This window comes from Mycteria americana, chromosome 1 (assembly GCF_035582795.1).
Source record: "Mycteria americana isolate JAX WOST 10 ecotype Jacksonville Zoo and Gardens chromosome 1, USCA_MyAme_1.0, whole genome shotgun sequence".
Classification (NCBI taxonomy): Eukaryota; Metazoa; Chordata; class Aves; order Ciconiiformes; family Ciconiidae; genus Mycteria; species Mycteria americana.
Genome location: NC_134365.1, coordinates 122310307 through 122333388, shown reverse-complemented (window position 1 = coordinate 122333388; position 23082 = coordinate 122310307). Strand labels below are relative to the sequence as shown.

Sequence of the window (23082 nt, the reverse complement as noted above, 5' to 3'; positions counted from 1 at the left end):
TACAATGGAAAGATTATCGTCTCCTCGAGGGAATCTGGTCCCATGTTTGTGGAATAAGTAACAAAATGTTAATAACTGGCTTTGTTCATCATTATTCCTAAAAACAGAGACATTGGGTACCTCCAGAAGGGTGCATTTGGGTTTAAAATGGGCAACGAGTCCATTACAAGAACCTGGGAAGGATGGGTTCCTTTTTTCTGCAGATTAGCAGAATTAACGTAGATCTTTTTTTTTAGGGAGGTAAAGAGTGCCGAAAAATTAAGCGAAATATGAAAGTAATTCTCCCTGTTTTTAAAAGGTTACTTTGTGATTTGAGAGAAAAAAAGGCAGCATCTCCACTTTTCCTTCCTTTTGTTACATGGAAGAAAATTGATCCAAGTGCTTGATAAGTGTTGTTTGAGAGTTTAAATACCTGAGATGTCACAGTTCTCTGGGATCCCAGCATTTCTTTCAGAGAAAGTGGGAAGAGCTGGACTGTGTAAGCCAGGTCGTCTTCTTGCAGTGCCCTCTGATCTTCCTCTTTTCTACGTACGGGCCGGCTGATTTAAACAGCCTGCTTTAATTCAGTGTTTCAGTTTGCACAGAGCACATGTAAGTGCAACACGCAGCACCCAGACAGTATTTGTCTGTAAAAGATGGCAGAACCCTGATGTCTTTGCATCTGCTTTCAGAAACGCAGTGTGGATCCTGTCAGAGGGTTGGCTGCTTCATGGTGGGGTGAGCGAAAGTTGAGATGTGACAGGTATTTAAGGGGTAATGGAGCAGCAGGCTTGGCCTGGAAATCGGGGAGCCTTGGCCATCCTCTTTCGGTCTGGCCACGGTGACAGCCCTGGGGACATCAGTCCTCCCGTTGCTCACAGGGTGACGGTAGCAGCGGAGGGCAGTCACACAAGGTCGGCTGTCCCGCAGCGGCACAGCACCGTGTGCTGCTCTGCTGCTTCTCTGCTGAGCCCGCTCCTGGTGTGGGTGATCGGATGGAGGCAAATGCAGGCCATCATCCGACTTGGTTCCTAGCCTTGAGCTGGCAGAGTTTGCTGACTGCATTTGAACCCATGGCAAGCTGTGGGATTCCTGTTTGCTATACTGCCATTCAGTAAAAAGGGATTTTTCTTTCTGTTTTAATGCTAGATGGCAGTAACACAGTGACAAGAGAATCTCATAAGTAGAGGCAGATTTTCTCCCCCTCCCCCCCCCCTTTTAAAAATTGTAAAGGACGTAAACTGCTGTTTAGTAAATTAATTAATTTTCTCATCTGGTGTTGTAGATGAATAACTGCATTGAATAATATATACATTTATCTGGTCTGTTGGTTTAATCTGCTGAGGAAGGTCTTTGCAGCAGGTGACACAGTATATGTCATTCCTGCTCCCTGAGCATGTTATAAAACCAGGTTTGCTTGAATCTTGAAAATACTGTATTTCAAACTTGACTGCTAAGCAGCTGCTGCTCAGGGCGACTGAAAGCATTCTCTGTCTGGAGACCTGCAAGCATTTTGCAGACGAAACCCATGCCCTGCTCCCTCTTTCCAGCAAGGAAGTGGGGGTACGGCCGGGTGTCCTCAGGGCACAGCCTCAGAGCAGGCACAGTGCTGAGCCCTGCTCTGCGAGTCGCTTGGCACCAGCACCCCCTGCTTTAATAGCAACGTGACAAATAAACTTGTCATCCTAACAGTGCCATAGGCATGGCACAGGGACACTGATAAGGAGAAGTAATACCTTTCATTAGGAAGAGGGATAATAGGAGAAAAGCCCAGAGGCTTTCCAGGCATGACATCCTTTCCCGTTGCTTATATTCTACCATGTGCCTAACCTGTCCCATGGCATTTATGCCTGAAGCCTTTTGCAGCCTGTTGCTACAATATCTGTAGTTATGAAACAAACCCCAGAAATAGGATTCCTGTTCTGCCACCCACCCAGGCCAGGGCAAAGCGGGAGGCAGTGTCTGCTGGAAGGAGGAGCTTTTAGCAGCACTTCAGAGGGAATCTGAATGCTAACAGTGAAGAAGCAGTGAGATTAGTTGTGCTAAAAACAAAACCAACTTACCCACATTTAACACTTTGTGGGAGAGATTTAATTCTTTACTTTTGTATGTATGACATTAATTTGATTTAATATTGAGCAGATTATGGACAGGTGGAAACCAGCCCATAGTCTACTGTAATGTCCAAGTGGAAATAGGAGTATAGTGTGCTAATTTACCAGGGATGGTCAAAATAACATATCTCTGAATGTATTTCTGTTGCAGGGGCTCTTAAAAAAAAAAACAAAACAAAACCAAAACACCAAAGCAGAAGATGGTGGCAGAATATTCAAGTTCTCTGATTCTATGTTCATTATGGTCTCTAGTCCACCTCACTCTGCTCTGCTGGCAAGTTGCAAAATGATAGCGTTTTATCCTGCTGTTTGCCGGTCTAAGCAAAAGCTCCTTTCTTTTTAAATATGCACTTCCCATGCATACTTGACTACTGAAGTGAATAGGAGCTTTGTAAATGGAAGCACAATATGATTCAGCTCTCAAAGGTGTGGAAATTTCATCTTTAGATACTCGGAGGAATATGTTCTGAGTTGTTTTTTCCTGTATGTACCCGAGTCGCATTTAGTTGACAGCTAACGTTTCTAGCCAGATAATGAGTGTATTTCTCAGAAATTGCACACAGAGGATTTCTTACGGGTGTTCTTCAGTCCCTTCCTATTTTTAGAGTTGCATTCACAGTACTTCTCTCTCCATTATAATAAGGCAGCAGGTGTTCAGTTAAACTAAATAATTGTCAAATGTTGTATTCCTCTTTTTTACAGGTAGGGCTGAGAGGGCCCTACCTGTAAAATTTTCTAGAGTTGATTTGGGGGGGTGGGGAGGGGGAAGATCTGAGCATAACGGAAGCTCGCTTTGAATAGGGGTCAAATGTTAATTGATTCAATAGAAAAAATGCAATGTTTTCATGGAATCGTGGAAAGATTTGGCTTGGAAGGGACCTCTGGAGGCCTCTAGCCCTGTCCCCGCATCCCAGGATGGGTAACTGCAAAGCCAGATTGCTCGAGCGCTTGTCCAGTTGAGTTTTGACACTGCAGTTTGGAGACTGCTGGAGGTTGCAGAGGAGTTTGTTACAGCCATCCAAAATGAATCCAAGACGAAATGTCAGGTGAGTGAATGCTGTCCCTGGATGGGTGCTTTGTACGATGCAGAGCCTCCAGGCCCAAGGATTGGCCTGGCACAGGCAGCTGGGCCCTTTCATGACCTTGTTAATCTCTTTTAATGTGGAGGTTTCAGGAGCTCTTTCTTTAACAACCCAGCACTTTCCTGTGGCTTCAGATGGGCAGAGTCATCGTACTTTGCTGTGCATTCAGACCTAAGCTTCAGTACTCTATCAAATCGTTAAAATGCTAAGAAACATGGGCTTTTTCTTTTTATACTCCATGGACAATAGAAAATGCTTTCAAGCAGGATTTCAGCAGCCTTCTTGCTTTGACATTGAAAACATTCTTGTGCAGAGCAACAATCACGCAGAAATTGCTGTAATAAACTGTTCCATTTATAGAAATGTAAACAATATTTATGTGCTATTGGTTGTACTTTGGACAAAATCAATGTGTGGGCTTGTGTTTAAAAAAAAGTAGCAGTGGACGAAGAACATGACACAGAGAAAGAACAAGCTGTTGACTAAAACTTTGCCTGTCGCAACGGCCTCAATAAACCCATGTACTAATACGAATTTTAAATGAACATGTGTTTGAGACTCCAGAAGAGCTCCTGATTTTTGGCAACTTCTAATCACCTTTTTACGTTCTGAGAGTGATTTTGTTAAAGTATCTTATGCTGATCACCTCAAAAACAGTGACTTTAAAAACTAGTCCTTATCCACCACTTTTCTCCATGAAGTGATTAAGTTACAGCCTGTTTTTTATCCCGGGTCAGTGTCCGACAGCTGCCTATGCCTAATGATTGATCAGAATAAAACTGTTAATTTTTTGCAAAGTTTACTGTGTCTTATGATAGATTTATCAGTTAAAGTGCTCTTTATTTTTCTCCCCTCTTTTTCTACCTGTCACATTTTTATTAGATTCTTCTGTTTCCTTCCTGGTTTCATTCTCCTGGTTTGTGGGGACAGTGAGCTGTAGAAAGAAATGCTCCCTTCAGTGGAAAATCAGAGGTTTACTTTTGAACACACATTTTCATTGTCTTCTTAATGAAGTGGTTGATGTCTTAACAAATCTGTGATAGACGAAAGTCCAAATGACTGTGAGTATAGTTACTGGAGGACATAATTAAGCTTGAGGTTTAATTTCCAGTTGTACCCCCCTTTCCCCATCTGTTCCTAGCTCTGCCCATCTATTTTTTTGAGCGAAATGCTTAGTGCTGGTCTCTCTTGGCAAAAGGGAAATTCTGCTCTGCGAAGTTTGAGCAGAGCAGACACAGCTTATCCTTTCTGTTGTGTTGAAGAGGGCTTGATGAGAAATTTTATGTGCAGGTATCACTTAGAAACCTTAGGCAGAAATGTCACTCTCAGCTTATCTTGTGGAGATCATAAAACGTGTGGTCCAGCTGGAAGATCTATTCAGAAACTTAAAAGTTTTGAGTGTGTAAATGTGGCAAGTTCTTTGCTCTTTCTCAGGGCTGCGTGTGTCCTGTTGACTCACACTATACACAAGAAATTACAGCACAAGGTAAAATGCTGAGTAGGTCCTTGCATTCAGTGGGTTATAATAGAGGATGATGCAATGATCTGCCCAAAGGACCTGGGGTCAGAGCCAGGGAGGAGACAGCTCCTGTGGTGTTGTGGTTGCCAGAGCGGATATTTAAGAAAAAGCTTGTGGTTTGGTCAAAGCGGGGTGCAAAGAAACAACCTGTTCCTTAGTATTTCCTGAAGAGCCTAAAGAAGTAGCTGAACTAGAAGAAGGGGTTGCTCATCCCATGGATGAAAGCAGAAAGTCACAGCATGAAACTCGGACCCAAAGCTACCAGGAGGAAGGAGAGCTCTGACTGGAGGTGTGGCGAGTTGTGAAGAAATGAGAGAAAACCTAGTAGAAGGAAATTTGTGCATTAAGTTAATTGCCATATGAGCAAGTGCTTGAAGAGGCAAGTCACTGAAATAAAGTATCTTTGTATATGTAGAGGAGGAGTAATGGCCCTGCCACAGTCCCACCTAGCCCACAATGGCAGCTGTAACAATCCATCTTCAATGACCTAAAGACCAAGCCTGCATTAGGGAGAGATGAGTGGAAACCCATGGGTGTCTGTGTTCTTTAGGAACTATGCTTTTCTGTGTGGGTAATTGCCCCATCCAGCTTTTCAGCAGTCCCTTTCAAGTTAAGATCTCATCTTCAGAAAAAGCTTGACTTCATCTCTAACATTTCTGTATATCTAAAGTCATGAAGGGCTTGTAGTGAGAAATCTTTCTAAGGCCACCTGTGTACCAGATAATTTTGCAGTGATTTTGGGGAGGGAAAAGTCAGGTCTTTCAGTTCTTCACAGTGATCCCAATCTGTTCTGTCCAGGCCACCTTTTTAGATCAAATTGACATGGTCTTTCAGGAGAAGAGTCAGAGAGACCAGGAGAGATTAGCATTGAAAATCCAAAGGTGGTTGATCAAGCAAGGCTGATATTAGTAGTCCCAGCCGGTTTGAGAGCAGGGAGTCCACCCAAAGATCCTTGTTCCTACAACACCTGATAGAGGACCTGATCTGAGCCTGCTTATAAACCATAACCTTTAGGATCACACATTTGAAATGAGGGAGAGAGAGGAAGGAGACATCTCTTACCAGGTGTGGAGGGAAGAGCTCTGTGCATGCATTAGAAAAGGCAGCAAAGCCCCGTGGGCAGGTGAGTACCAAACTGCAGGACCAGTGATAGTTGTGACATGGTCTCCTGATCTCAGTGGGTCAAGCGTGAGATGTTGAGCCCCTTTCTTGTGACTGGAAGCCTTATGGGATATGGTCGTGGTTGCTTTCAGCACATCTTGCTTACCCAGAGGATGGTACAATCATCTCATTGTTCATGGGCCTGAAGAGAACAGTTAGTCTTGTAACATGACAGGACAAGGTAAAGAGGCAGGACCAACTTCGTGTTTGAAATTATTGGGTAACAACTGTAAGAGGTTAGCCATCACTCCAGATTATAAGTCTGTAAAGACAGCTTGTTACAGAGTGGCTAAGTACTTTGGAATACAGCCCATAGCAACTGTTGTTGAATTTGCACACTTACTTACCACCTCAGCAAGTTGAATCTTTCAGGTTTCTGAGGGCTGGCAAAGGTGTAGAAACAGGATTTTCTCATTTGTCTTGCAGTGGGTTCTTTTCGTGTTCTGGAAGTAGAACAATTATTTGTTATCCCACCTGGCATGCTTGATGCGTGAAAGCCTTCAGAATGATGGAGACAAATGTGGACAGTCAATTATAACTGCTGTCAAACTAGGGAGACAATAAGGTGCTGTCCTGATTTTCTGAGAACCTAATGAAAATACGGTTTGTCGATCTGAATTTACTTCATTTTAGATGACATAAGCTTAAAAATTACCGTGTTTCTGGATGTTAACAATGGTATTAGCAAAAATTATCCAGATTTGTGCCTGAAATGCTGATTTGGCATGGTGGCCGCCTTTTCCAGCAAGGGGCTTGGGTTCCCAGGTTGGATTAGGCCTCAAAGATCAATGAGTTTTGCAGTCTTATCTCCAGGTCTCTCACCTGCAGGTTAGGATAGGAGCCTCCAGACAGAGCTGGGGGGTTGGTGCAGACAGGAACATGCTTGCAGACTTTGGGGGCTTCAGGTGCTAACGCCCAAAGGGAGAACGTGACATGAGACTGGATCAGGACCTGCTGGGTCTGTGTTTCATGGACCGACACTCCCCATCGCATGGTTGGCCCTGGGTGGTGGGTTCACAAGCATCACGGAGAGTGGCTAACCAGCCTTCCCACAAAGCCTTTGCAAGAGATATCCACAGTAGGGAACAGCCAGGCTTGGACACCGCTGAGATGCTTTTGGGCACTGGCAGTAAAACAGGGGGTGAGTACTGCTTTCACAGCCTGTACAGGGAGAGGAGCCTGTTACAGCCTTTGCTCTGACCCGCCACATAACATGTGCCATTAAACTTCACCCCGACTAAGGTCTGGAGACTGTAAATGTTTTCCCTAAATATGATCTTTTTTCCCCACTTCTTCCTGCCTAGCTGTTTGAGCAACCTGCCACTGTTTGTCAGCAGGCTCTAATGTACACCACTGCAGAAAAGAAGGCAACATGCCCCAGAGGTAAAGGAGATCTTTATGAAATGTTTTAGCACGCAGCTCCGTCTCCCTTGGGTGCTGACTTGAGAGGAGGGCACGGACAAAGAGCTGAAAGCAAGCCAGAGCCATGGCAGTGGGTATCGGGTGACCGTCCTCTTGGTGCTTGCTGTGTCGGAGGCATCGGCTGCTGTGGAAGCGCTGACTCTTTGTGAGTGAACTCCATGAAAATGTAATAGTGGGTACTGTACGCTAACTTAAAACCTAATGTGTTATTCCTGGCTTTTATATACCTGGTTACCCATGGATAAAGCTATATGATATTTATTATAGCAGGGCAGGACTGCTTTGTAATCTGAATATGCTGCATTTACACCAGTGACTTGAACAAAGTGTTTCTTCATTTCTCTAGCTATTAATGGTTTTCTCATAAGAAACCATGAAGTCAGTTTTGTTGTGTTTGTCAGCTGGGTTTTGACTGCGTGTATTTTGTTCCACAAAGGGGTTATTCAAAACCTCCCCTTCAGTCTTAATTAATTGCAGACCGGGTGGAAGGCGAGCCTGCTGGGGCTGGAGAGGTTCCCGTCTGGTTTACATTTCGCCCGCGGGCCGTGTGTGGAAGCATGGCTGGCTCCTGGCGCTGAGACCTCGGCTGCTCGGCATGTTCTTGCCAGCCTGCTGTGGCAAGGGGCAAGCGACGGTATTGACAGGCATTACTTATTTAGTGATAGGCCACCAGCCTGCAGCCCAGGGTGCTCATCAGGGGCACCTTCAGGCAGAAAGTAGCTTTGTGCTGGCAAACGAGGATGAAAACCCCAAACAACCCCACCACCTCCAACCCTATCTCCTTCGGATAAAGGCCCGTGTGACTCTTTTGGAGACAAACTCCCTATTCACAGCACTTAAATATTGTGACATTTAGTTGTGCTTTCTTTCAGCTCTCGGTCTGTTCCAGAATTTCTTCTCTGCCATCTCCCAGTGCCAAAGGTCTCCTACCAGGGAACCGCTCAAAGCAAGGGGTTTCACAGCAGTCCCACCACCTTCAAATGCCACTGTGTATTTTACCACAACTGTGAAAGTCAGACGTGAAATAGTAATGCTCCCTGTGAAATAAAACCTGTCCTTAATAAATGTATGTAGTGCATGAGTATCCTGGCTGGCTTAAACTCTTCAGAGCCACTACCTATCCTTTTAATTTATGCATTTCATCCTGCTGTACATATACACAAAGCCTGGAGAATACTTCTGTTTCCCCAGGAGAATATTTTTTATTGAGTTTGGCTGTGCAGAGCTCTCTTTTGCAGATGAGTTATGAAAAGCAGGAGTCTCCTCCAAACATTGCACAATGGCATGTTGAGATAAAAGGTGGGCCCACGGTCACATTGCCCTCCAGGAAACTGCATCTCATTGCAAAACATCAAAATTTAAAAGGTACTACAGAAATAAGCCCCTTCTAAAGAAGAGTTTTATGGAAATAGCATCTCCCTCGGGTAGAAAGGGGGTCTCTCTGAATGAAGTTTGAGGCTCACGATCTGCCTGCTGGGTAGTACCTGTGGGGAGAGCGGGGTACAGGGAGCCACACGCTGCAAAACAAGGAGGTGAGAAATCCTGCTCCCACCACGCATGGTGCCTCATGGTTACACGAGGGCTCGTGCTGCATTGGGTGTCGGGGTGAGAAATGAGGGCAAACATGCTTTCTGCTTCAAGCAGCTTTCAGTATAGAAATTAAAAATCAGACATAAAAATGCCTCAGGAAATGCCGAGGATGGTCCTAGCATAGCACATAACAACAACAATTTGTTATGTGGCATTTTAGTGTCTTCTGCACAGACAGACAGGAGGATTTCTGAGCTTTGCAGGAAAAGTGGATGCTGTAAGAAGGATGAAACTACAAAAAGGACTAGACATTATCACAGCAGGCAAACGGACAGCAGAGGCAGAGCGCAGAACTGAGGCAGGATTTACTGACCGCTAAGTTCAATAATGATGTTGCAATAGGACGTGCCAGGTCAGAGCACTTATTCCAGCACCTTCCTCTGATAGGTGATTTCAGATGCTTTCAAGGACAGAGCAAGAAATCCCATAGTAAAGTGGAATGAAATGGGGAGAGAGGCGAAGGTGTTCAGGAAGAGCTGGAACAGGGTAAGCAGCTTCAGGTTGCTACACAGGACATGGGAAAACTGCACGTGCTGGGTAGGATGCAACTGTCTCCCACCTCACCCTGTGCAGCTGGGTGGGTAGGTGACGTCGGGGGCAGAGGGCTCTTGCACCAAGGGTTGCACAGTTAACCCAAGCCAGTGAAAGCTGGGCTGTATCAGTAACGTGCATACTGCAAAGGACCCAAGGAGATCGGCTCTTCACATGTGAAGACAAACAGGAGATTATTCCTGACACATGGCATGGTTATTGAGGGAAGCTGACACCCACGTCTGTTCAGAGAGCTGTGCCCACGCTCTCCTGCCATGCGTCAAGGGTACCGTGCAAGAAGAGCTGGGGAAAGGATGTTCAGCTATACATTGCCGTGGCAGGTGGAGTTCATCAAGCCGAGGATAAAAGTGATGCTGCCAAGAAAACTGTACTGATGCCATGTGAAAAAAGGCATTTCTGTGACCAGGACCTGTGCGACAGGTCAGGCTGCTTGGGCTCGGCCTAAGAGCGTTTCGGGGCCCACAGCCTTTTGGGTCTTTATGCGCATCTCTCACTGGCATCCTGACTGCTCTGAATGCAGCCTGTGCTACTGAAGAAAAGCAGGTCCCATCACGCTGATGCTCCATGACAAACTGCTCACCGATCTGTTGGCTTTTGAAGTTAAAGGGATTTCCAAGATAAATGGACTTTCCATATATTGTCTACTTAAATTACTATGCAGCTCTAGTTATTAAGCGATCTATTACACAAACACCTATTCTCACAAACTGGTGAAAAATGAAAGAAAATCTTTCAGCTAAAATTCTTCTAAAAACAAATAAGGAATACAGCCCCTCAGTACAAAAGGAGAGTGAACTCCTAGAAATCATGGCACAAACAAGATGTAGCAAAAAAGTGCACAGGAGCATCTCTATTGAAAGGGCTATAGTGAGTGTCTGACACTTGGTACAACACACCCTGAAGGCTAGCCACTTCAGAAAAGATGAGCCTGCTACTTTCCACCTCCACCTTTGCAAAAAAAAGGGAAAAACCAAGCAGGAAAAATTACAGTCTTCAGCAGAGGAGTGCTGTTTGTCTCTTATACATGCTGCAGAAAAATATTGAGCGTCCACTTGAAATTACTAAATTCAGTGGGGAAAAGAAGCCTCCGATCTGCTCCTGTTTTCCAAAGCGCCCACCCGCAGAGTTCAGGCACGTGAGCTCTGTTGGTGCCACCAAGTGATTATGGGAGCTGAGGGGTTTGGGCATCATTTAGATGTAAAAGTTCTGCCAGAGTAACTACACTGGCCAGCCCTCTGGTTGCAGGCAGTGCAGACAGGCAAAAATGCTTTGCCAATATATATTGAGCAAATATATAGCAATACAAGATACACAAAAGCAAATCTTCTGTATGCTTGAAGGGTTGATTCTATATTAAGGCTTTTGCTGTCATAAAAATGTTGTAACAACAACAACAACAAAATCACAGCAGCTATAACTGACCACAATTATTAGGCAAAAGTTTTATGTGACCGTTTAGCTTAAAAAACCATGTCTCTCAGCCTCAGCATCAGTTTTTGGGATGCGTTTATGAAAGAGTTGTGGCAGGTGAGTTGCAAGTCGGCAGATCTCAAGGGTTTGAGATGAGAAATATGAAAAAGAAGAAAGGCTGGAACGATGCTGGTAGCACCAACTTTGTAGTCAAATGAAATAAATTTTCACCGTTGCAAGGCTTTAGGAGCGATTAATAGAAACCTTACCTCCTAGGGTTTTTTTAGGAACTCATTCCATTCGCAATTCGGTATGTCTTGTACTGAATCAGGAGGACACCCAGGCATGAGGGGTGTCTCTCCGCATCTGACTCAGCTGGGCTGGAACTGTTGGGACGTAATAACAACTTCTGAAACTGCTCTTCCCATCAGCTTTCCTCTTCATCAGTAACAGCCTCCAACGGTTGTTGACATACTGCTACAGAAGAAGAAATGTTTTCTACCTGAGAGGCAGTTTAATCAGACGTGGGGCACTGCTCTAAGCAATGCTATTCGATCAGTGTTTGCAGAGAAGGGGAAAAGCACTGTAGCTTGTAAATTATTTTAAAAATCAGGTTAAGTGTCTCCCAAGCAGGGCGAAGAAGTGGCTCCAGCCTCAGAGAGGTCACCTGAGGAGAAGAAAAATAATTTCAGGGCTACTACAGAATACACCTGAAAATGTTTTAAAGTAGATGTCAAAGTGACAATATTTCAAAATGGATCTGAAGTCCATTTCAGTCCTGTTAATTTCCACTAGGTATGGGCCAAGCTTTTACTGCAGACCACGGCACCCAGCAGGCAGCTTTGAGGAACTCTTACAAGCGTGGTCATGAACCTTTCAGGTTTCAGGGAAGAAAAAAGTCCAGCTAGAAAACTGATAAAGCGAAATAGTTGCATATAAATAGGACACCCCAGGGTATCACAAGCGATTAAAACAAACTTCTGTAATCGTGACTGTAAGCCATTTGCCAAAGTTAGTAAAAGAGAGAACCAAATTATCCTTTCAGGTCTGTGTTTTAGACCACGGTGTCACTGATAATGCCCAGCTGGAGGGAGAAAAAAGTGATGGAGCTGGGACGCCGAAGAGAAACCACGGCCCCATCCATCTGGCCCAGTAATCTCTGCAGGATTTGGCTTTCTCTAATGCCTGAGAAGTGGCAGCACAAGCTGAACCTGAAGCCTGAGTGATGTTTTTCTTGCCAACCTGTGTTAGCATCTCCTTCTTTAAGACAAGTTTAATCATGTTCCCAGGAACAGTTGTGCAGAGACAGCACTGAAAGCCTGGGGGAGATTTCTGTAGCAAGCTACCCTTGAACTGGGACCATCCTTGTAGTACGGCACCAGGACTTTCTCAGAAGCTGAGAGGACGTGGAAGACCCTCACCTGCTCACCCAGAGACCTTCAGGAAGTCAGAGCCGAGCCCCACCACAGTCACAGCGTTCCCCTTATGACTTTCCTGGTCATTACTGATTTGTTACTGGAGTATTTGTGTGTAAATGCTCAGTTTGTCGTGCTATCGCCAGCCCTCTCCTCCTACCAGCAGCTTTTGTGATGATGAAAGTTGATGTCACCTGCGGAGCAGATTGTGCAGCATCTCTGATACAATCGGGCAGAGGGATAAATCCGGGTAAGAAAAGAGAGAAATTTTGTTTCCACACAAATCCTTTGGGAAGCAGAGATGATTAATGGAAAAAAAGGTCAGTGGGACTTTAGGAAAATATATATTTCAAAGTTTGCCAGTGTGTGGCAGTGGTCCTTTAGTAAAGGCAGTCACACAAAGCGAAACACAGTTAAGTTGCACGCTTCGCTGTGGAGGCCAGCTTGGAAGAGGACCCAGACAGCCGCTCACAGGGCATGCACAGGATTAAAACAATCTTAGAGACACCGATTAAATAAAAACATGTTTTAAAAAAAAATCATTGCAAGATCTACAGTAGCTTGACCTGAGGTGTGACACAAATGAATTGCTAATAAAACCTGCCAAGGAGGAGCAGTTTAAAGGATGCCTTTAACACTTTTCACAATAAAATAGTTTTCATAAACAGCTCATTTATCTCCCAGGCTCCCTCGGATGTGTTGCTGCTGAGTGATTCTGCAGTCATTAGTGGATTGCAAACTCCCCTTGCACCCTGCAACCAACGTCAAATAATTAACAACTTAGTACCTTTCCAGGATGATAGCCTTCTTTGAAATATGCTTTGAAATGCACCACGTTTGAATAATGGGCAGAGCTGAAAGCCACGAGGGCTGGATATCTCACGGCTTTTTGGACCTCTGGGAAACTCCCTTGGAAAATCTGCCTTGTTTACGACTCGAGCTCTCAAGTGCAGGGGCATTGTTTCCGCAGCAGCCTGTAAAGCTGAGAGGTAAGTAGGAGGACAAGCCCAGGTCCAAGTAAGGACTAAGTTTGAAGCTGTGGTCTTGAAAACGCCTGTTCAGCTTCTGCCTCAGCCTGGAGGGACCTGGTGCGCACCATTCGTGGGGCCCGAGGAGTGGGGCAGTGCCCTGCGTGGGAGCCACTGTGGCTTCTGCTCACACGTGGTCCGGGGATCTCTGTGCTGACCCCAGTGTTTCCTCTGGATTTTGTCCAGAGGCTGTTGCATGTAAAACAGAGACACTGCTGAGATCTGGGAGTAGTTCTTCCTTTGTCTATGTGACTGTCCTAACCATTGCTTAATGGAGAAAGAAGCAGAAGCAGCGGGATCAAGCTGGTTCCAAAAGTGGCTGGGAAGCAAGACGAGGATTTGCCAGGAGAGTGAGACAGGGGAGTGGAGAGCTCTTCTTGGAGCAGGGGAGCGAAGGGTGGCTGGTTCAGCTGGCCCTTATCTGCTCTCCTAAGGGGTGCCTGTGTTGGACACCAGCTGGTGAATAGGCTGCATTGTAACAGTAAGCCTGCTGAAGCTGATTTGTTTTACATTTTATTCTGCTTTTTGTAACTACTCTTGAAAATGCTCTGGTGTCACTGTGGGGTGATCGGGGGACAGGACTTCCATGGTCATAAGCAAGAGCTCCGCGTGCACTCCCAAGAGGTGCTGTCGCTGCGCGGGGCAGGGGCGTGCGTGTGTGCGTGCAAGGCAAAGGGTGGAGTGCTGAAGGCACAGCCTCAGAGGCAAAGCAAAACAATCGCTGAATTCAGAGCCAGGTTCACACTCAGCCTGCTAATTTGAAGGCAAAATGGTAGCTAGTTGCGTGCACGGTGTTTACAAGCACTTCTGGGTGTTTGCAGAACCCTTTGCCTGCCTGAGACAAGGAGCTACTCTGCCGAGTGCAAATGCAGCAACTGTGTTTGCAAGTGGTTACATTGGCATTTGGGCGGTATATGCCTCTAAGAGACTGCCCACATTTAAAATGAGGCATTGACAGGTAGCGTGGCCTGAATCACCTCTTTTTTAGGGTGAAAACCCAGTGGAAAGCTTTCCTAAGAAGGAAGTATCCAAAGCGCTTCTACTGAAACCCTTTCCCCCCTCCCCAGTCATCTGGTTGGAAGGACAGCATGTGCCTCTGCCGACAGCAGTGCTGCGGCAGCGATTCCTTTATCTTCGACGCGGCTTTATCGCAGTGATATTAGTTCAGCTGTGAAGAGGACAGTGCAGAGGGGGCAGTAAGGAAAAGAACTGGACTTCTAAAATAGGGACACCTGACCATGCAACGCCTAGCACTTTAGAAAAGGGAACATGAAACCACACTACTTTAAAAAGCAAGTGGCGAGAAGGGTAGCGGTTTGAGAAAAAAAACGCAGTTGGGTGTCTCTTGTTTTTGAGGAATGACGAACTCATTCTCCTGCCAGCTACAGCCAGAGCTCCCTTGGTCTTTTCTTAAGAGCTTTCCCTTCACTGACTGAGCTGTGTTGTTTATCTCTTGCAGGTGGCCAGACACGGAGCCTCACGGACCTTCCCTGATGTTGGTCCTGGCAACTGAATGGAAATCACAGTGTCGATGAGACTTGCAAGCTTGCCGACCCCACCGTGAGCGCGGCTGAAGGGCAAGGAAGGTGCTGCACGGGGGCGTCACCCCCTTGCTGCACGGATGTGGTCAGCCCAGGCACGCCTGTGGTCAAGAACTTGAGCTTCGGTGGGAGGTGTCCCGCTGTGCCGTTTCAGGGACGATTGAGCACGCTATTAACACAGGACACGTCTAAACATAGATGGCGCAACAGTTTAACTAATCATTAAACTGTTAATTTTAAAGCTGTGGCTTTAAAGCTCTACAGGCTGCTCTCCTTAAACTCAGTGTCTGCAGAGGCACAACCACCCCGGTTGGAAAATGGTGGCAAGCGGCTGGAGGGTAAGGTCACCTCTAAATCCACAGCAGCTCCAACCAAAACAGCGTGTCCGACTGTGCCCTGAAACAGGAGGCTCTGCCTGACCACAAGCCTGTTGGTCTAACCTGTGCCTGCAGATGCAGCAGCGAAATCAGCGTTTAAAATCCAGTGAGACGTTGCCAGAGCCCTCAAAACTTCTCGTTCCTTCCAGCAGTAAAGGGATTTTACCTTCATAAGCACCCTCTGATAGTGAAAGCATGCATTCTCCTTCTACCAACTGTAAACAGATCTACTGAATTAATTAAGTGACTAGAGTAAGGTCAGGCAGGAAGCTGTGGTTGAACTGGAAATTTTGGTGCAGGCCTGTGAACCCTGGCCTGGCTCCCCAGTCATCGGCCAACTGCCTGCCTGAAGGAGTAAAAGGCAAATTTGCATCTTCTAAGTGCCTGTCGTATTACTGAGATCAGGGATTTGCATTGCTCTCTCAAGTTCCTGATTTCTATTATTAGGTCTCTTATATATTTCTCCGTGCTGAGTTTGCCGTAACAAAAGATAATAAAAGATATAAAGAGATAATGTTGTATTCCCCAGACACTATTTCAATGTGACTGTGACAGTAAGGGTATGAAAACTATGCTTAAACAGGACTATTATTTTAATACATCTACCTTGCCAAGTTCTAAAGTCCAGAAAGGAGCTATAGCTAGAGCTGGTTACAGTGTATATATGCATTGAGTTTCACTGAAAATGAATTGGTAGAAAATTGGGTAGGAGCATGGCTGAATGAACAGGGAGAAAAATACTGCTGGGTAATTTAATTTTTATTTCCTTCCATTTGGTGGATGTGTGTTCCTTTAGCTGCACGTCAACAGCGAGTATTTCACAATGCAATTTCTTACTGGTGTGTGTGCAGATCTTTCTCCTTTGATAGCACCGCACCAGAGGTTTGCTTGCCTCATAAAGTTTATTTTAAGAGTGTCTCATTTTAATGAAGAAGGGTATGCCACAAGCTCTCACTTGTTGTATGGGCAGAAAATGTAATTCTGCTGGGGTGGGGCATGCTCGGAAAAAATGGCAGTGCACGTTGATAGCTCATCGCAGTGGTGTTTATCTGAAGGGCACTCATTCTGCAAGTCATACCTCCTCCCTTAAGAAAAAGAGAGATTTCCTCTATTGTAATGTTTAACTCTTAATATTCCCCTCTGCATTTCTTCTGGAAAATACCCAGGAAAATGGGACCATCTTAGCTTTACGGTTGTCCCCTGTGAAAAGGTCAGAATGATCCTAAGTGTGAACGCATCAGATGAGCAGCTACTAGGCATCAAGGGCAGCATGACTGCTGCTGCTACCCTGAGGGCAGGTGTCGAGTCCACTGAAAAGAGCCAGCCAGCCTGTGCAGAGGCTAACCAGGTGGCAGCACACATCGTTCGGTTACACACCAGACCTCCCGTCTGCCCGGCTTCCAAACCGTGCAAAAGCAGAGTGGAGAGTGTCACAGGTTTGCTGTGTTACTTTTAATAACAGTTTTCTTCCTTACCAATCTCTGGTTTTATTAATGTGGCAGCTGTCCTGTTTTAGAATTTTCGGCTGAGGTCTTTGACAACTAGTTAAAATGTTTTGCTAAAAAGTGCGCAAAATGAATCCCAAGGGAAAAGCAAGACCCATCCTAAACAAACTTTGCCAAAGAGGAGATTAGATTTCAAGTAATAACAGAGTATATAATAGAGAAGATTTGATTAAAGGGTTGCCAAGGATAAGTCATTTCAGGAAGGAGAAAGCTCACCAGGTAGCGGAATGAATAGAGAAAGAGGTCTTATGAATATGGGAAGAAAAGGAAATGGCCATGAAGAAATGAAGCTGAAGAAAGAAAGAGAACACAAATACAGGAAAACAGGCCAACAATTGTAATGGAGAACTGGGTAAACAGTATTAGAACAAAAATCCACGCATATTTGTGCATGTAATTAAGGAAATTTGCTTAACTGTTCTTGCCATCCATTTGCATGTGCCTGTTATGACTGTTAGGTCAACTGAACCATACTATATCGTGGTGGTTCAAAGAACGATTATTTCAAAGCTGCAGGTACAAGTATTTGCAAAAGCAAACGGAAAATCACGCTGTGTTAATATTAGCACTGAAATGACTTGCCTTGTCCTCCAGTCAGGAAACGAAAACAATGGCACACAACTTTATGTGACCAACAAAACTTAATTGCCAATAACAAATAGTCCCAGGGAACTGTTTAAGAACAATTGATGGATGCTAACTGGGAGATTGCATCACTTTGGATCACGACAGCGTGTATGGAAATAGACAAGTTGGTTATTCCAAAGATAGAAAATCATGGTGTCACTGGATAAGCTGTTTGATATAAACATGCAAGCATCTCCAGTTAGGGGGAAGTGGGCTTAATGACGATGTGGAGGGAAGAAGAACCAGCATCTGAAGCATGGTGTGAAGGCAAAATGATTGATGAGGGAGGAAACAAGGGAATTCGGAAATCTGATAGGAAAACTGGCAGCAGAGTTTTGGCTGTGCTCTTTATAACCTTAGAAGTGCTCAGAAATTAAATAGCTTGTTATTTCGCCAATATTAGTGTTAGGCTAGCTGGCCTGCCCCTTCCAACCTGATGGATGAACTTTTTATGATGTTTACTCTTTTCCAGCTCTGCTGCATCACTGCATCATTTTCTCTGCCTCCTCAGACGATGGGTAACTAAAGATAGCAACTCTTACGCAGTTCCTTGACAGCTGGCAGTAAATGACCCGTGTCCCTGCAGATATATTTTTGGTTCAGTTATTCTGTCATTTGTGTTTCACTAATCCTAACTCTTATTATCTCCGAGGTGCGTTTGTCTCCCAGGCTCCTGCTCCCTTCACCTCTGCAGTGACTGTAACCGCCCAGAGTTTCCCTCATGCCCATAATTTACCGTGACCTGAACCCTTACAGGGGTCTTGTGCTTTTTTCTCTGTCCTCACTTCATTTCTTTCACTTCTGTGTATTTGCATTGGATTTCTAAGGCCTCTTAAAAACTCCTCTTTGTGATCTGTCTTGCAGCAGTCTTTGCCAGCCCTACTTTGGAGGCGGTGGAGAGAAATGCCGCTCCTGGGGTGTTTTTTGGATTGGTTCTGCACGAAACCTTCAAGAACACCTGGTAAGTGTAGCCAAAATGGTGCTGTTTATTGGTGGTGAGTGCATACCAGCAAAACACGTGTGATACCTCCTGCTGGTGGCAGAAAAAAGGAAACCACTTTGATGAAGTATTAAAAGATTGTTTTACAGATTCCACAGAAAATTCTGTACAGCCAGAAACTAAAATACCGCTCTGTATACAATGAAAGTATTGACGCTGTTTTACTTCAGGCGTGTAACGTAGGCATTTTGGATCACACCCCTGTCTTTCTTGGTCTCTTTCTTGACTATATAGGGAATTTGGTCAGCTAACTTTGGTCTTGAATCACACCCACAGCAGATGACTAACACTGCCCTAAACAGAGATTTGTAGTATAAACCCTCATCATTTCCACTGAATGGATCTGGTGCTTTTCTCTTGGCAGATGTGGTGCCGGTGGTACCGGGAGGCGTAATGCAGGTGACCTCGGCCGGGCAGGTGGCTCCCACCCACCCCTACCACTGCAGGAGAAATGGCCAGCCGAGGAAAGCTCTCCTGTCCTGGGACAGCATGGCAGGCCAGGCAGGCAGGAGAGCAGCCACAACGCCGACTACTCTTCTCCGTGGATTATTTACTGGTACCCTCCCCGCTCAGGGGCTGTCCCGGTGGCCAGTGCTTGTGTGAGCTGGGTACAGCCTGGCTTCCTCCCTCTGCCCCCATGCATTTTTTCGGTACCAAATGGTGCGGAGCAAGAGCGACTGCCTGCCGGAGAGGCTGGCGAGAGGGAGGTGAAGGGGTGGGGGGGCTCGCTGGGGCTCCCCCGACGTGCGGTGCACAGCCTGTGGGCAGCAGCCGCTGCACAGCTCACGCTGCTGGGGGAGGCTGATGCCCCCCCCCTGTGCCACCTTGGTATTTATCCCAGTCTTTTTCAACATCCACCTCGTAGTTTCCATTTTTGTTGCATCCAGATTTTTGGCTTTTGCTTTTTTGTCCAGTTTTCCATAGCAAGCTTAATGCTTGTGGAGTCACATCCTTGGCGGAGGAAGCCCCTCTCTTCAGCCTCCCCAGGATGGGCAGAGCCCTGCCCAAGCACTCACCACCCCTTTTCAAGCCCCGAGCACACTTCCTAGAGAGGAACCAGGTGCAAAAAGGGTTCCTGCATGGATGGCACCCTTGATGTGCCCATTCAGTGCTGAGGCCGCCCGGCTGCTGGTGGTACCAGTGGGGAGGTATGAGGGGGGCTGCTAGGAGTGCAGCCGAAGCGAGGTGCCCCTTCAGCAAAGATCGCCGAGCAGCTCTCCGCCAAGGGTGTCTCCCAGCCGCTTCTGGCCCGCTTCCCTGGCTGATCGCTTTTCCAGCCGTGTTGTCACACCTTCCCATTCGCCTTTTGCCCAGCCGGCTAGGTTTTCAAGCTCTCTGTGGCAAGGATGTAATTATTTAAATTGCTCTCTGTAGTTACAAGCAGGCTATAAAACTAATAACTTGAAACAGTGCCTTAGCCTAGATAATGTGCCCTGGAATCTGAAACACTAAACTCCAGTGTAGGTCAATTTGTCGCTGGTGTGGATATGCTACCAAATTTCTGCTGAACCACCAAAATGCCTGAAATGCTCGTGAAAAACTTTCTAATGCACTTGGGTCCATCCCCCTCTTTCTTCTGTTTTGTTTTAATGGACAGGGCTGTGGCACTGCTGCAGCAACGCGTCCAAAACTTGTGTCTGACCCAAGGGTGGGTGCTGCAGGGGTGTGATGTGAGGAAGGGTGTGATTGTTGCTCATTAAGCACTTAAAAAAAAAAAAAGGTCCCTCGAACATAGATCCAGAGCAAGCTTTTGAATTGAAAATGAACGCAGTGTAAGTTCGCATGTTAAGTCAAAATTCGCGTGAAAAGAAAAAAACCCTAGAAAGTCATTGAAGTGTGGCCTATTCAAACTTTCCACCTGTAAACTGCCTGGAGTTCAGAGCCTGACAGGACTCGAAAACATTGGCGGTGCTGCCATCGGAGCCACGGTGCCGCCGGATGGCACACCTTGCGCCAGCCGGGCTCTGCTCACCTCTGCCAGACCAACGGCGAGGGGGTTTGCCAGAAATAGAAGCCTTAGTCTTTTGCCAGCTTGTAGAAATGCTGACCCCGACAGAAAAAGAATAAAGTTGTGCTTTTTCCCCCACCTGCGAGCCATTAGGGAAAGTCAGAGGCACCCCTTTTACAGCTGTTCAAGCTGTGCTTCCCTTTGATGGCTACCTTCCTTATCAGCACAGCTCTGCGAAGCGGCTGGCGATACTTGGTGTTTAGTGTTTGAGGCTCCGGCGCTGAGATCGCAGAGCTCAGATATAAATGCAAGCGCTTAAGAATAGGTGGGACAGCAACTGTGGCTTTCTTCTCGTTTCATTGAGTCACCTGGTACCTGATCCTTACAGCAATGAGAATTAGAGTCAAATGGGCAGGCGACTCAATGTGCAAAACCCCATCTATTCTGTGTAATAACAATCAAAGACCTGGCTTTTTGGACTAGATCCACCTAATGCTTTGAAGGAGGGCTGGAGGAGCACCGGACTGGAGATGAGGAGGTAATAAATCCCCTCTCCGACCCCCGTTGCTCAGCCTCGCTGTCCGCGCCTGCATGGCAGCTAAACCACCCACGAGCTCTGGAAAGCGCTCTCGCATTTTTCACACTCGCCTTTTTAAAAAGCTGAGCTCCAGCCCTTGCAGCCTGGCCAGCAGAGAAGGTCGGGGCTGCTCTCAAGAGCTGGGTGTTTCCACATCATGCGTCGTGGATGTGAAAAAGCAGCCCTAAGTCCCCAGCAGGAAACGTTTCTTACTCACGCTCTGTTCACATGATACTCTGCCCTGGCAGCCAAGCTCACGGAGAGCAAACGCCTCTGCCAGCCGTAGGGATGGGCTCCAGGTGTGAGAAAGTCCGTGGGCTGCGTGCAAACGCAGCGCTCTCGCAAAGGGAAGGGAGGCTGGGAGCTACCTGGTATGTCCGGGGAGGCTTAGCCATGTGGTCCGAGACAAGCCGCTGTCACTTTGTTTCAGTCTTCCCGCTCGAGAAAAGAGAATAATATTTGCTCGCCGACCTCGCCGGGGTGTCGGGAGGCGGCAATGAATGTCTGCACAGTGCTGCAAACATAGAAGGTGTTATAAAAATGTGAAGCCTCTAGGTGCCAAACAGTATATTTGAACATTGCAGGAAAGGGAAATACGGCGCTCAGACAGCTGTGGGGCGAGCAAGACAGGTTTATTGCAGACAGGAATGTTTAAACTCGCAAATACAGGGGTGCCAAAATGCATTTATTAGGAGGTGATGGACTGCAGGCACTCCATAAAGTATGCCCCTGCTGACCAGTGGCACCAGGCAGCAGACCCAGGGAGGTGAATGGTTAACCTGCGCAGGCTGCCACGTCCGTAGCCTGGCCGGCACGGTGATCTGAGGCACCAAAGGTTTGGGAGGGCAGAGGTGCAGGAGCGCGGAAAGGAGGCTGATGTTTTCTACGAGTCGCCTATGAATAGAGCCAGAGCGGTAAAAGTGGGTGCTGCAAGCCCTTGCCTGCAGGTACTTGTCAATGCTGTTATCAGGCATACGCGAGAAGCGTTTGTGTTCCCGCAAGGGTGATGAACGCTGGAAGTGCCACCGCTTCGTCACCGAACACCAAGCCCTACGGGGCGGGCATGTCGCTGCTCCCACGGGGCGCGCTGGCTGCCGCCCTGCCCCTCCAGCCTGCCCCGAGGGGTGCGGAGGGGGACAGGCGCCGTTCCCCTGTCCTTTGCCCTGGCAGAGCCGGCTCTGCTGGGTCGGGGTAACGGCGCGATCACAGCCTGAAGCAGCAGAATTTGGCCCAGGGTATTTTCCAGGGCAGCCAGGCTGGGCATGGCCGTGGGCATGTTCTCCTCCCGCGAGGGGCTGACGACGACTTCGCTCGTTGCGGGGAGTACACCAACAGCGGTTCGTGGATGCGTACATGCCTTCTCCCCAGCCACCGCAGCTCTTTGAAAAGGGCAGAAAATACTTTGTGAGGAGGGAGATGCGGTGACGCTCTGTTGCGTTGAGATACGCTAAGTCAGATGTTCAAAGGGAGAGGGAGAAAGTCCGAGTTAATGTTGTTACAGAGCCGTTGGCCTTCGGTCGGTTCGTTAGTGGAACGGCTTTTCCCCAGCAGGGCTTGGCAGCACAGCCTCCCCATAGCAACTCACACAAACAAACCCCAGGCTGCAGAGAAGCGATGACTGAAAGGAAAGGGTAAGGGAACAGCCAAACTATTTTTATATTTCCGAACTGCGCAGCAGCTATTTTTTACTTTTGCGTGCTAAATTCTCATTGTGGTGCAATTGCTTGCTGGGTGATATCCCTTCGCTTTCCTCTGCCTTTCCCCTAGCTGAAATCCCACCTATTCGACTGAAGAGCTTCGCAGTTTTTGAGCGGATGCACGTCTCTGTGCGCACGTGTAATATTTGTTTCCCTACTGTGCATATTAATTAATAGCGTAAGCGTGTGCTCTTTGTCCCTCACCCCAGCGTCCCCCAGGTGCCTCCCAGCAGAGCTGGGACACGGGTGAGGCGAGCGTGGGCACCCTCCCTGGGTTACTACGTCCCTCCGAGGGCTGCGTCTGTTACTGGGCACAGGCTGCGGGGGATCCTGTCTGGCTCCATGCCACCAGGTGCCGTCGCAGACATCTCTGGTCCTTCTGTCCCTTGGAGGCCTTCTCCCCACGGCCAAGATTAGGTGCAGGCAGTGGGGGTGGCAGAGGGGAGGAAGGAAGGCCACTGCCCTGCCCTCCTCCAAGCCACGTGGGCCAGAGGATGCTCAGCGTCTGCGCCGGCTTATCTGGGGTACAAGGGTTGCT

The 23082-nt window shown here is 47.1% G+C and overlaps 1 long non-coding RNA gene across 4 annotated transcripts in view; it reads left to right on the top strand.

Moving 5' to 3' along the window:
- The window catches only part of LOC142417718 (uncharacterized), a 34241-nt gene extending 15045 nt beyond the window's left edge, over positions 1-19196 (top strand). For 2 of the 4 annotated variants that reach the window (XR_012778109.1, XR_012778110.1), the window contains one exon: positions 14732-15665. This is a non-coding gene — a long non-coding RNA (uncharacterized LOC142417718). Of the gene's footprint in view, positions 1-8149; positions 8338-14731; positions 15666-16400; positions 16627-18186; positions 18284-18686 lie in introns of those variants that run through there. The other 2 variants (XR_012778111.1, XR_012778112.1) reach the window with 2 other exon arrangements.
- Positions 19197-23082: the final 3886 nt, after the last annotated feature.